The sequence below is a fragment of the Pelobates fuscus genome, chromosome 5, assembly GCF_036172605.1.
Source record: "Pelobates fuscus isolate aPelFus1 chromosome 5, aPelFus1.pri, whole genome shotgun sequence".
NCBI classification, from domain to species: domain Eukaryota; kingdom Metazoa; phylum Chordata; class Amphibia; order Anura; family Pelobatidae; genus Pelobates; species Pelobates fuscus.
Genome location: NC_086321.1, coordinates 6,881,317 through 6,893,857, shown reverse-complemented (window position 1 = coordinate 6,893,857; position 12,541 = coordinate 6,881,317). Strand labels below are relative to the sequence as shown.

The 12,541-nt window shown below is 34.7% G+C and overlaps 1 protein-coding gene and 8 non-coding genes across 9 annotated transcripts in view; all 9 read right to left on the bottom strand.

Annotated features, from left to right (window-relative positions):
- The window catches only part of LOC134610562 (von Willebrand factor A domain-containing protein 5A-like), a 180,589-nt gene that overhangs the window by 107,782 nt on the left and 60,266 nt on the right, over positions 1–12,541 (bottom strand). The window lies entirely within an intron of this gene.
- Positions 633–704, bottom strand: TRNAT-CGU (transfer RNA threonine (anticodon CGU)). Its single transcript has one exon. It is a non-coding gene; the product is annotated as a tRNA-Thr (tRNA).
- TRNAT-CGU (transfer RNA threonine (anticodon CGU)) lies at positions 2,254–2,325 on the bottom strand. Its single transcript has one exon. It is a non-coding gene; the product is annotated as a tRNA-Thr (tRNA).
- TRNAT-CGU (transfer RNA threonine (anticodon CGU)) lies at positions 3,478–3,549 on the bottom strand. The gene has a single exon. It is a non-coding gene; the product is annotated as a tRNA-Thr (tRNA).
- Positions 4,941–5,012, bottom strand: TRNAT-CGU (transfer RNA threonine (anticodon CGU)). Its single transcript has one exon. It is a non-coding gene; the product is annotated as a tRNA-Thr (tRNA).
- On the bottom strand, positions 6,404–6,475 carry TRNAT-CGU (transfer RNA threonine (anticodon CGU)). Its single transcript has one exon. It is a non-coding gene; the product is annotated as a tRNA-Thr (tRNA).
- On the bottom strand, positions 8,025–8,096 carry TRNAT-CGU (transfer RNA threonine (anticodon CGU)). Its single transcript has one exon. It is a non-coding gene; the product is annotated as a tRNA-Thr (tRNA).
- Positions 9,823–9,894, bottom strand: TRNAT-CGU (transfer RNA threonine (anticodon CGU)). Its single transcript has one exon. It is a non-coding gene; the product is annotated as a tRNA-Thr (tRNA).
- TRNAT-CGU (transfer RNA threonine (anticodon CGU)) lies at positions 10,966–11,037 on the bottom strand. The gene has a single exon. It is a non-coding gene; the product is annotated as a tRNA-Thr (tRNA).

Below are 12,541 nucleotides of genomic sequence, written 5' to 3'. Positions count from 1 at the left end.
TGATTCCACCTGCAGAACATAATTACATTATAGAAACATAGTACTTGAGTTTTAAAAAGTATTACAATTTCCATTAAGGGTATCCTCCCATTCACATTTTTTGATGGAAAAACCTGCCTATTGTGAATTAAAAATATTCCTTTTTCTCCATATGCAAGGGACAATTCTTCTATTTGAATCCAAAAAACATTGACAAAAGTTCCTAACAAGCAAACCATTAATCATATATGGAAGACAAAGAATTTAATTTTGTCCATTAAACTTTTTTTTTTTTAAATAAGCAAACAAAGACATATTTCACCCATACAATCCTCAGCTGTCTCTATTGATTTTGATAGTGTACGTTATTGAAAAATGTGTCTTCTTCATTGGGTTTTTAATGAAAGAACCTTTGTCTGCTCCTCCAGATGGACCATTCCTTCACCACGTTTTCAAATATGACCTTTGAGATATTTTTGCACAGCCATTTTAATGATCAGGCCTCCAGAGAATTGTGCAAATGTTCTATGTAAATGTCTTTTTACTGCCTTGTTTCTTAGACCTGTGAAGAACTCTTCTATTTTGTATAAAGTATGCATAAATGAGGATTCTGTTGTGTTAATTACAAAGGACAAAACTTTTCCAACTTACTTAGGCACAGATGGGGATTGAACCCATGATCTTTGGTTTACGAGACCAACGCCTTACCACTTGGCCACTGCGCCTTCTTGGTAGCCTGTGTTCAGCTATTTTGTCCTCAACACAAAAACAAGGTCTTGCTGGAATAGACATTATCAGTGTAACCATCGTAACGTACTCTTATAGCCACATTATGACAATTGTCTTTTGAATTGGATGGCTGTGAACATCTACTTAGAAAGCACTCTGAAATGGTCCATAAGCTGTTTAGAGTCTAAATGATTCTAAATACATAGGATTTTCTCTATCCAGGAGTATACTTTAGGACGAAATTAGCATGCTGTCTTAACGCTGGGTCCTCTGAAGATGATTCCACCTGCTGGAAAAGACATTATCAGTGTAACCATCGTAACTTACTCTTATAGCCACATTATGACAATTGTCTTTTGAATTGGATGGCTGTGAACATCTACTGAGAAAGCACTCTGAAATGGTCCATAAGCTGTTTAGAGTCTAAATGATTCTAAATACATAGGATTTTCTCTATCCAAGAGTATACTTTAGGACGAAATTAGCATGCTGTCTTAACGCTGGGTCCTCTGAAGATGATTCCACCTGCTGGAAAAGACATTATCAGTGTAACCATCGTAACTTACTCTTATAGCCACATTATGACAATTGTCTTTTGAATTGGATGGCTGTGAACATCTACTGAGAAAGCACTCTGAAATGGTCCATAAGCTGTTTAGAGTCTAAATGATTCTAAATACATAGGATTTTCTCTATCCAAGAGTATACTTTAAGACGAAATTAGCATGCTGTCTTAACGCTGGGTCCTCTGAAGATGATTCCACCTGCAGAACATAATTACATTATAGAAACATAGTACTTGAGTTTTAAAAAGTATTACAATTTCCATTAAGGTTATCCTCCCATTCACATTTTTTGATGGAAAAACCTGCCTATTGTGAATTAAAAATATTCATTTTTCTCCATATGCAAGGGACAATTCTTCTATTTGAATCCAAAAAACATTGACAAAAGTTCCTAACAAGCAAACCATTAATCATATATGGAAGACAAAGAATTTAATTTTGTCCATTAAACTTCTTTTTTTTTAAATAAGCAAACAAAGACATATTTCACCCATACAATCCTCAGCTGTCTCTATTGATTTTGATAGTGTACGTTATTGAAAAATGTGTCTTCTTCATTGGGTTTTTAATGAAAGAACCTTTGTCTGCTCCTCCAGATGGACCATTCCTTCACCACGTTTTCAAATATGACCTTTGAGATATTTTTGCACAGCCATTTTAATGATCAGGCCTCCAGAGAATTGTGCAAATGTTCTATGTAAATGACTTTTTACTGCCTTGTTTCTTCTGCAATATTAAAAAAAAACAAGACTTTATTTCTGTGTATAAGTAATGTGATTTTTTATACACTTTTGTCATAATGTCATGTAGTTTAAGTTTTCCAGCCCGTGAATAGGAGAATCTGTTCCCATTTTATTTTGTTTGACTGAAATCTTTCAGCTAATAGACCTGTGAAGAACTCATCTATTTTGTATAAAGTATGCATAAATGTGGATTCTGTTGTGTTAATTACAAAGGACAAATCTTTTCCAACTTACTTAGGCACAGATGGGGATTGAACCCATGATCTTTGGTTTACGAGACCAACGCCTTACAACTTGGCCACTGCGCCTTCTTGGTAGCCTGTGTTCAGCTATTTTGTCCTCAACACAAAAACAAGGTCTTGCTGGAAAAGACATTATCAGTGTAACCATCGTAACATACTCTTATAGCCACATTATGACAATTGTCTTTTGAATTGGATGGCTGTGAACATCTACTTAGAAAGCACTCTGAAATGGTCCATAAGCTGTTTAGAGTCTAAATGATTCTAAATACATAGGATTTTCTCTATCCAAGAGTATACTTTAGGACGAAATTAGCATGCTGTCTTAACGCTGGGTACTCTGAAGATGATTCCACCTGCTGGAAAAGACATTATCAGTGTAACCATCGTAACTTACTCTTATAGCCACATCATGACAATTGTCTTTTGAATTGGATGGCTGTGAACATCTACTGAGAAAGCACTCTGAAATGGTCCATAAGCTGTTTAGAGTCTAAATGATTCTAAATACATAGGATTTTCTCTATCCAAGAGTATACTTTAAGACGAAATTAGCATGCTGTCTTAACGCTGGGTCCTCTGAAGATGATTCCACCTGCAGAACATAATTACATTATAGAAACATAGTACTTGAGTTTTAAAAAGTATTACAATTTCCATTAAGGTTATCCTCCCATTCACATTTTTTGATGGAAAAACCTGCCTATTGTGAATTAAAAATATTCCTTTTTCTCCATATGCAAGGGACAATTCTTCTATTTGAATCCAAAAAACATTGACAAAAGTTCCTAACAAGCAAACCATTAATCATATATGGAAGACAAAGAATTTAATTTTGTCCATTAAACTTTTTTTTTTTTAAATAAGCAAACAAAGACATATTTCACCCATACAATCCTCAGCTGTCTCTATTGATTTTGATAGTGTACGTTATTGAAAAATGTGTCTTCTTCATTGGGTTTTTAATGAAAGAACCTTTGTCTGCTCCTCCAGATGGACCATTCCTTCACCACGTTTTCAAATATGACCTTTGAGATATTTTTGCACAGCCATTTTAATGATCAGGCCTCCAGAGAATTGTGCAAATGTTCTATGTAAATGTCTTTTTACTGCCTTGTTTCTTAGACCTGTGAAGAACTCTTCTATTTTGTATAAAGTATGCATAAATGAGGATTCTGTTGTGTTAATTACAAAGGACAAAACTTTTCCAACTTACTTAGGCACAGATGGGGATTGAACCCATGATCTTTGGTTTACGAGACCAACGCCTTACCACTTGGCCACTGCGCCTTCTTGGTAGCCTGTGTTCAGCTATTTTGTCCTCAACACAAAAACAAGGTCTTGCTGGAAAAGACATTATCAGTGTAACCATCGTAACGTACTCTTATAGCCACATTATGACAATTGTCTTTTGAATTGGATGGCTGTGAACATCTACTTAGAAAGCACTCTGAAATGGTCCATAAGCTGTTTAGAGTCTAAATGATTCTAAATACATAGGATTTTCTCTATCCAGGAGTATACTTTAGGACGAAATTAGCATGCTGTCTTAACGCTGGGTCCTCTGAAGATGATTCCACCTGCTGGAAAAGACATTATCAGTGTAACCATCGTAACTTACTCTTATAGCCACATTATGACAATTGTCTTTTGAATTGGATGGCTGTGAACATCTACTGAGAAAGCACTCTGAAATGGTCCATAAGCTGTTTAGAGTCTAAATGATTCTAAATACATAGGATTTTCTCTATCCAAGAGTATACTTTAGGACGAAATTAGCATGCTGTCTTAACGCTGGGTCCTCTGAAGATGATTCCACCTGCTGGAAAAGACATTATCAGTGTAACCATCGTAACTTACTCTTATAGCCACATTATGACAATTGTCTTTTGAATTGGATGGCTGTGAACATCTACTGAGAAAGCACTCTGAAATGGTCCATAAGCTGTTTAGAGTCTAAATGATTCTAAATACATAGGATTTTCTCTATCCAAGAGTATACTTTAAGACGAAATTAGCATGCTGTCTTAACGCTGGGTCCTCTGAAGATGATTCCACCTGCAGAACATAATTACATTATAGAAACATAGTACTTGAGTTTTAAAAAGTATTACAATTTCCATTAAGGGTATCCTCCCATTCACATTTTTTGATGGAAAAACCTGCCTATTGTGAATTAAAAATATTCCTTTTTCTCCATATGCAAGGGACAATTCTTCTATTTGAATCCAAAAAACATTGACAAAAGTTCCTAACAAGCAAACCATTAATCATATATGGAAGACAAAGAATTTAATTTTGTCCATTAAACTTTTTTTTTTTTAAATAAGCAAACAAAGACATATTTCACCCATACAATCCTCAGCTGTCTCTATTGATTTTGATAGTGTACGTTATTGAAAAATGTGTCTTCTTCATTGGGTTTTTAATGAAAGAACCTTTGTCTGCTCCTCCAGATGGACCATTCCTTCACCACGTTTTCAAATATGACCTTTGAGATATTTTTGCACAGCCATTTTAATGATCAGGCCTCCAGAGAATTGTGCAAATGTTCTATGTAAATGTCTTTTTACTGCCTTGTTTCTTAGACCTGTGAAGAACTCTTCTATTTTGTATAAAGTATGCATAAATGAGGATTCTGTTGTGTTAATTACAAAGGACAAAACTTTTCCAACTTACTTAGGCACAGATGGGGATTGAACCCATGATCTTTGGTTTACGAGACCAACGCCTTACCACTTGGCCACTGCGCCTTCTTGGTAGCCTGTGTTCAGCTATTTTGTCCTCAACACAAAAACAAGGTCTTGCTGGAAAAGACATTATCAGTGTAACCATCGTAACGTACTCTTATAGCCACATTATGACAATTGTCTTTTGAATTGGATGGCTGTGAACATCTACTTAGAAAGCACTCTGAAATGGTCGATAAGCTGTTTAGAGTCTAAATGATTCTAAATACATAGGATTTTCTCTATCCAGGAGTATACTTTAGGACGAAATTAGCATGCTGTCTTAACGCTGGGTCCTCTGAAGATGATTCCACCTGCTGGAAAAGACATTATCAGTGTAACCATCGTAACTTACTCTTATAGCCACATTATGACAATTGTCTTTTGAATTGGATGGCTGTGAACATCTACTGAGAAAGCACTCTGAAATGGTCCATAAGCTGTTTAGAGTCTAAATGATTCTAAATACATAGGATTTTCTCTATCCAAGAGTATACTTTAGGACGAAATTAGCATGCTGTCTTAACGCTGGGTCCTCTGAAGATGATTCCACCTGCTGGAAAAGACATTATCAGTGTAACCATCGTAACTTACTCTTATAGCCACATTATGACAATTGTCTTTTTAATTGGATGGCTGTGAACATCTACTGAGAAAGCACTCTGAAATGGTCCATAAGCTGTTTAGAGTCTAAATGATTCTAAATACATAGGATTTTCTCTATCCAAGAGTATACTTTAAGACGAAATTAGCATGCTGTCTTAACGCTGGGTCCTCTGAAGATGATTCCACCTGCAGAACATAATTACATTATAGAAACATAGTACTTGAGTTTTAAAAAGTATTACAATTTCCATTAAGGGTATCCTCCCATTCACATTTTTTGATGGAAAAACCTGCCTATTGTGAATTAAAAATATTCCTTTTTCTCCATATGCAAGGGACAATTCTTCTATTTGAATCCAAAAAACATTGACAAAAGTTCCTAACAAGCAAACCATTAATCATATATGGAAGACAAAGAATTTAATTTTGTCCATTAAACTTTTTTTTTTTTAAATAAGCAAACAAAGACATATTTCACCCATACAATCCTCAGCTGTCTCTATTGATTTTGATAGTGTACGTTATTGAAAAATGTGTCTTCTTCATTGGGTTTTTAATGAAAGAACCTTTGTCTGCTCCTCCAGATGGACCATTCCTTCACCACGTTTTCAAATATGACCTTTGAGATATTTTTGCACAGCCATTTTAATGATCAGGCCTCCAGAGAATTGTGCAAATGTTCTATGTAAATGTCTTTTTACTGCCTTGTTTCTTAGACCTGTGAAGAACTCTTCTATTTTGTATAAAGTATGCATAAATGAGGATTCTGTTGTGTTAATTACAAAGGACAAAACTTTTCCAACTTACTTAGGCACAGATGGGGATTGAACCCATGATCTTTGGTTTACGAGACCAACGCCTTACCACTTGGCCACTGCGCCTTCTTGGTAGCCTGTGTTCAGCTATTTTGTCCTCAACACAAAAACAAGGTCTTGCTGGAATAGACATTATCAGTGTAACCATCGTAACGTACTCTTATAGCCACATTATGACAATTGTCTTTTGAATTGGATGGCTGTGAACATCTACTTAGAAAGCACTCTGAAATGGTCCATAAGCTGTTTAGAGTCTAAATGATTCTAAATACATAGGATTTTCTCTATCCAGGAGTATACTTTAGGACGAAATTAGCATGCTGTCTTAACGCTGGGTCCTCTGAAGATGATTCCACCTGCTGGAAAAGACATTATCAGTGTAACCATCGTAACTTACTCTTATAGCCACATTATGACAATTGTCTTTTGAATTGGATGGCTGTGAACATCTACTGAGAAAGCACTCTGAAATGGTCCATAAGCTGTTTAGAGTCTAAATGATTCTAAATACATAGGATTTTCTCTATCCAAGAGTATACTTTAGGACGAAATTAGCATGCTGTCTTAACGCTGGGTCCTCTGAAGATGATTCCACCTGCTGGAAAAGACATTATCAGTGTAACCATCGTAACTTACTCTTATAGCCACATTATGACAATTGTCTTTTGAATTGGATGGCTGTGAACATCTACTGAGAAAGCACTCTGAAATGGTCCATAAGCTGTTTAGAGTCTAAATGATTTTAAATACATAGGATTTTCTCTATCCAAGAGTATACTTTAAGACGAAATTAGCATGCTGTCTTAACGCTGGGTCCTCTGAAGATGATTCCACCTGCAGAACATAATTACATTATAGAAACATAGTACTTGAGTTTTAAAAAGTATTACAATTTCCATTAAGGGTATCCTCCCATTCACATTTTTTGATGGAAAAACCTGCCTATTGTGAATTAAAAATATTCCTTTTTCTCCATATGCAAGGGACAATTCTTCTATTTGAATCCAAAAAACATTGACAAAAGTTCCTAACAAGCAAGCCATTAATCATATATGGAAGACAAAGAATTTAATTTTGTCCATTAAACTTTTTTTTTTTAAATAAGCAAACAAAGACATATTTCACCCATACAATCCTCAGCTGTCTCTATTGATTTTGATAGTGTACGTTATTGAAAAATGTGTCTTCTTCATTGGGTTTTTAATGAAAGAACCTTTGTCTGCTCCTCCAGATGGACCATTCCTTCACCACGTTTTCAAATATGACCTTTGAGATATTTTTGCACAGCCATTTTAATGATCAGGCCTCCAGAGAATTGTGCAAATGTTCTATGTAAATGTCTTTTTACTGCCCTGTTTCTTCTGCAATATTAAAAAAAAACAAGACTTTATTTCTGTGTATAAGTAATGTGATTTTTTTATACACTTTTGTCATAATGTCAAGTAGTTTAAGTTTTCCAGCCCGTGAATAGGAGAATCTGTTCCCATTTTATTTTGTTTGACTGAAATCTTTCATCTAATAGACCTGTGAAGAACTCTTCTATTTTGTATAAAGTATGCATAAATGAGGATTCTGTTGTGTTAATTACAAAGGACAAATCTTTTCCAACTTACTTAAGCACAGATGGGGATTGAACCCATGATCTTTGGTTTACGAGACCAACGCCTTACCACTTGGCCACTGCGCCTTCTTGGTAGCCTGTGTTCAGCTATTTTGTCCTCAACACAAAAACAAGGTCTTGCTGGAAAAGACATTATCAGTGTAACCATCGTAACGTACTCTTATAGCCACATTATGACAATTGTCTTTTGAATTGGATGGCTGTGAACATCTACTTAGAAAGCACTCTGAAATGGTCCATAAGCTGTTTAGAGTCTAAATGATTCTAAATACATAGGATTTTCTCTATCCAAGAGTATACTTTAGGACGAAATTAGCATGCTGTCTTAACGCTGGGTACTCTGAAGATGATTCCACCTGCTGGAAAAGACATTATCAGTGTAACCATCGTAACTTACTCTTATAGCCACATTATGACAATTGTCTTTTGAATTGGATGGCTGTGAACATCTACTGAGAAAGCACTCTGAAATGGTCCATAAGCTGTTTAGAGTCTAAATGATTCTAAATACATAGGATTTTCTCTATCCAAGAGTATACTTTAAGACGAAATTAGCATGCTGTCTTAACGCTGGGTCCTCTGAAGATGATTCCACCTGCGGAACATAATTACATTATACAAACATAGTACTTGAGTTTTAAAAAGTATTACAATTTCCATTAAGGGTATCCTCCCATTCACATTTTTTGATGGAAAAACCTGCCTATTGTGAATTAAAAATATTCCTTTTTCTCCATATGCAAGGGACAATTCTTCTATTTGAATCCAAAAAACATTGACAAAAGTTCCTAACAAGCAAACCATTAATCATATATGGAAGACAAAGAATTTAATTTTGTCCATTAAACTTTTTTTTTTTAAATAAGCAAACAAAGACATATTTCACCCATACAATCCTCAGCTGTCTCTATTGATTTTGATAGTGTACGTTATTGAAAAATGTGTCTTCTTCATTGGGTTTTTAATGAAAGAACCTTTGTCTGCTCCTCCAGATGGACCATTCCTTCACCACGTTTTCAAATATGACCTTTGAGATATTTTTGCACAGCCATTTTAATTATCAGGACTCCAGAGAACGGTTCAAATATGCCATGTAAATGTCTGTTTAAAGTATTACAATTTCCATTAAGGGTATCCTCCCATACTCATTTTGTGATGGAAAAACCTTGAATTGTGAATTAAAAACAAATTTTTGACAAATTTCCCTAACAATAAAGCCATTAATAATATATGGGAGACAAAGATTTTGATTTTGTCCATTAAACTTTTAAAAAAAAATAAGCAAACAAAGATATATTTCACCCATACAATCCTCAGCTGTATCTATTGATTTTGATAGTGTACGTTATCGAGAAATGTGTCTTCTTCATTGGGTTTTTAATGAAAGAACGTTTGTCTGCTCCTCCAGATGGACCATTCCTTCACCACGTTTTCAAATATGACCTTTGAGATATTTTTGCACAGCCATTTTAATGATCAGGCCTCCAGAGAATTGTGCAAATGTTCTATGTAAATGTCTTTTTACTGCCTTGTTTCTTCTGCAATATTAAAAAAAAACAAGACTTTATTTCTGTGTATAAGTAATGTGATTTTTTTATACACTTTTGTCATAATGTCAAGTAGTTTAAGTTTTCCAGCCCGTGAATAGGAGAATCTGTTCCCATTTTATTTTGTTTGACTGAAATCTTTCAGCTAATAGACCTGTGAAGAACTCTTCTATTTTGTATAAAGTATGCATAAATGAGGATTCTGTTGTGTTAATTACAAAGGACAAAACTTTTCCAACTTACTTAGGCACAGATGGGGATTGAACCCATGATCTTTGGTTTACGAGACCAACGCCTTACCACTTGGCCACTGCGCCTTCTTGGTAGCCTGTGTTCAGCTATTTTGTCCTCAACACAAAAACAAGGTCTTGCTGGAAAAGACATTATCAGTGTAACCATCGTAACTTACTCTTATAGCCACATTATGACAATTGTCTTTTGAATTGGATGGCTGTGAACATCTACTGAGAAAGCACTCTGAAATGGTCCATAAGCTGTTTAGAGTCTAAATGATTCTAAATACATAGGATTTTCTCTATCCAAGAGTATACTTTAAGACGAAATTAGCATGCTGTCTTAACGTTGGGTCCTCTGACGATGATTCCACCTGCAGAACATAATTACATTATAGAAACATAGTACTTGAGTTTTAAAAAGTATTACAATTTCCATTAAGGGTATCCTCCCATTCACATTTTTTGATGGAAAAACCTGCCTATTGTGAATTAAAAATATTCCTTTTTCTCCATATGCAAGGGACAATTCTTCTATTTGAATCCAAAAAACATTGACAAAAGTTCCTAACAAGCAAACCATTAATCATATATGGAAGACAAAGAATTTAATTTTGTCCATTAAACTTTTTTTTTTTAAATAAGCAAACAAAGACATATTTCACCCATACAATCCTCAGCTGTCTCTATTGATTTTGATAGTGTACGTTATTGAAAAATGTGTCTTCTTCATTGGGTTTTTAATGAAAGAACCTTTGTCTGCTCCTCCAGATGGACCATTCCTTCACCACGTTTTCAAATATGACCTTTGAGATATTTTTGCACAGCCATTTTAATGATCAGGCCTCCAGAGAATTGTGCAAATGTTCTATGTAAATGTCTTTTTACTGCCCTGTTTCTTCTGCAATATTAAAAAAAAACAAGACTTTATTTCTGTGTATAAGTAATGTGATTTTTTTATACACTTTTGTCATAATGTCAAGTAGTTTAAGTTTTCCAACCCGTGAATAGGAGAATCTGTTCCCATTTTATTTTGTTTGACTGAAATCTTTCATCTAATAGACCTGTGAAGAACTCTTCTATTTTGTATAAAGTATGCATAAATGAGGATTCTGTTGTGTTAATTACAAAGGACAAATCTTTTCCAACTTACTTAGGCACAGATGGGGATTAAACCCATGATCTTTGGTTTACGAGACCAACGCCTTACCACTTGGCCACTGCGCCTTCTTGGTAGCCTGTGTTCAGCTATTTTGTCCTCAACACAAAAACAAGGTCTTGCTGGAAAAGACATTATCAGTGTAACCATCGTAACGTACTCTTATAGCCACATTATGACAATTGTCTTTTGAATTGGATGGCTGTGAACATCTACTTAGAAAGCACTCTGAAATGGTCCATAAGCTGTTTAGAGTCTAAATGATTCTAAATACATAGGATTTTCTCTATCCAAGAGTATACTTTAGGACGAAATTAGCATGCTGTCTTAACGCTGGGTACTCTGAAGATGATTCCACCTGCTGGAAAAGACATTATCAGTGTAACCATCGTAACTTACTCTTATAGCCACATTATGACAATTGTCTTTTGAATTGGATGGCTGTGAACATCTACTGAGAAAGCACTCTGAAATGGTCCATAAGCTGTTTAGAGTCTAAATGATTCTAAATACATAGGATTTTCTCTATCCAAGAGTATACTTTAAGACGAAATTAGCATGCTGTCTTAACGCTGGGTCCTCTGAAGATGATTCCACCTGCGGAACATAATTACATTATACAAACATAGTACTTGAGTTTTAAAAAGTATTACAATTTCCATTAAGGGTATCCTCCCATTCACATTTTTTGATGGAAAAACCTGCCTATTGTGAATTAAAAATATTCCTTTTTCTCCATATGCAAGGGACAATTCTTCTATTTGAATCCAAAAAACATTGACAAAAGTTCCTAACAAGCAAACCATTAATCATATATGGAAGACAAAGAATTTAATTTTGTCCATTAAACTTTTTTTTTTTAAATAAGCAAACAAAGACATATTTCACCCATACAATCCTCAGCTGTCTCTATTGATTTTGATAGTGTACGTTATTGAAAAATGTGTCTTCTTCATTGGGTTTTTAATGAAAGAACCTTTGTCTGCTCCTCCAGATGGACCATTCCTTCACCACGTTTTCAAATATGACCTTTGAGATATTTTTGCACAGCCATTTTAATGATCAGGCCTCCAGAGAACGGTTCAAATATGCCATGTAAATGTCTGTTTAAAGTATTACAATTTCCATTAAGGGTATCCTCCCATACTCATTTTGTGATGGAAAAACCTTGAATTGTGAATTAAAAACAAATTTTTGACAAATTTCCCTAACAATAAAGCCATTAATAATATATGGGAGACAAAGATTTTGATTTTGTCCATTAAACTTTTAAAAAAAAATAAGCAAACAAAGATATATTTCACCCATACAATCCTCAGCTGTATCTATTGATTTTGATAGTGTACGTTATCGAGAAATGTGTCTTCTTCATTGGGTTTTTAATGAAAGAACGTTTGTCTGCTCCTCCAGATGGACCATTCCTTCACCACGTTTTCAAATATGACCTTTGAGATATTTTTGCACAGCCATTTTAATGATCAGGCCTCCAGAGAATTGTGCAAATGTTCTATGTAAATGTCTTTTTACTGCCTTGTTTCTTCTGCAATATTAAAAAAAAACAAGACTTTATTT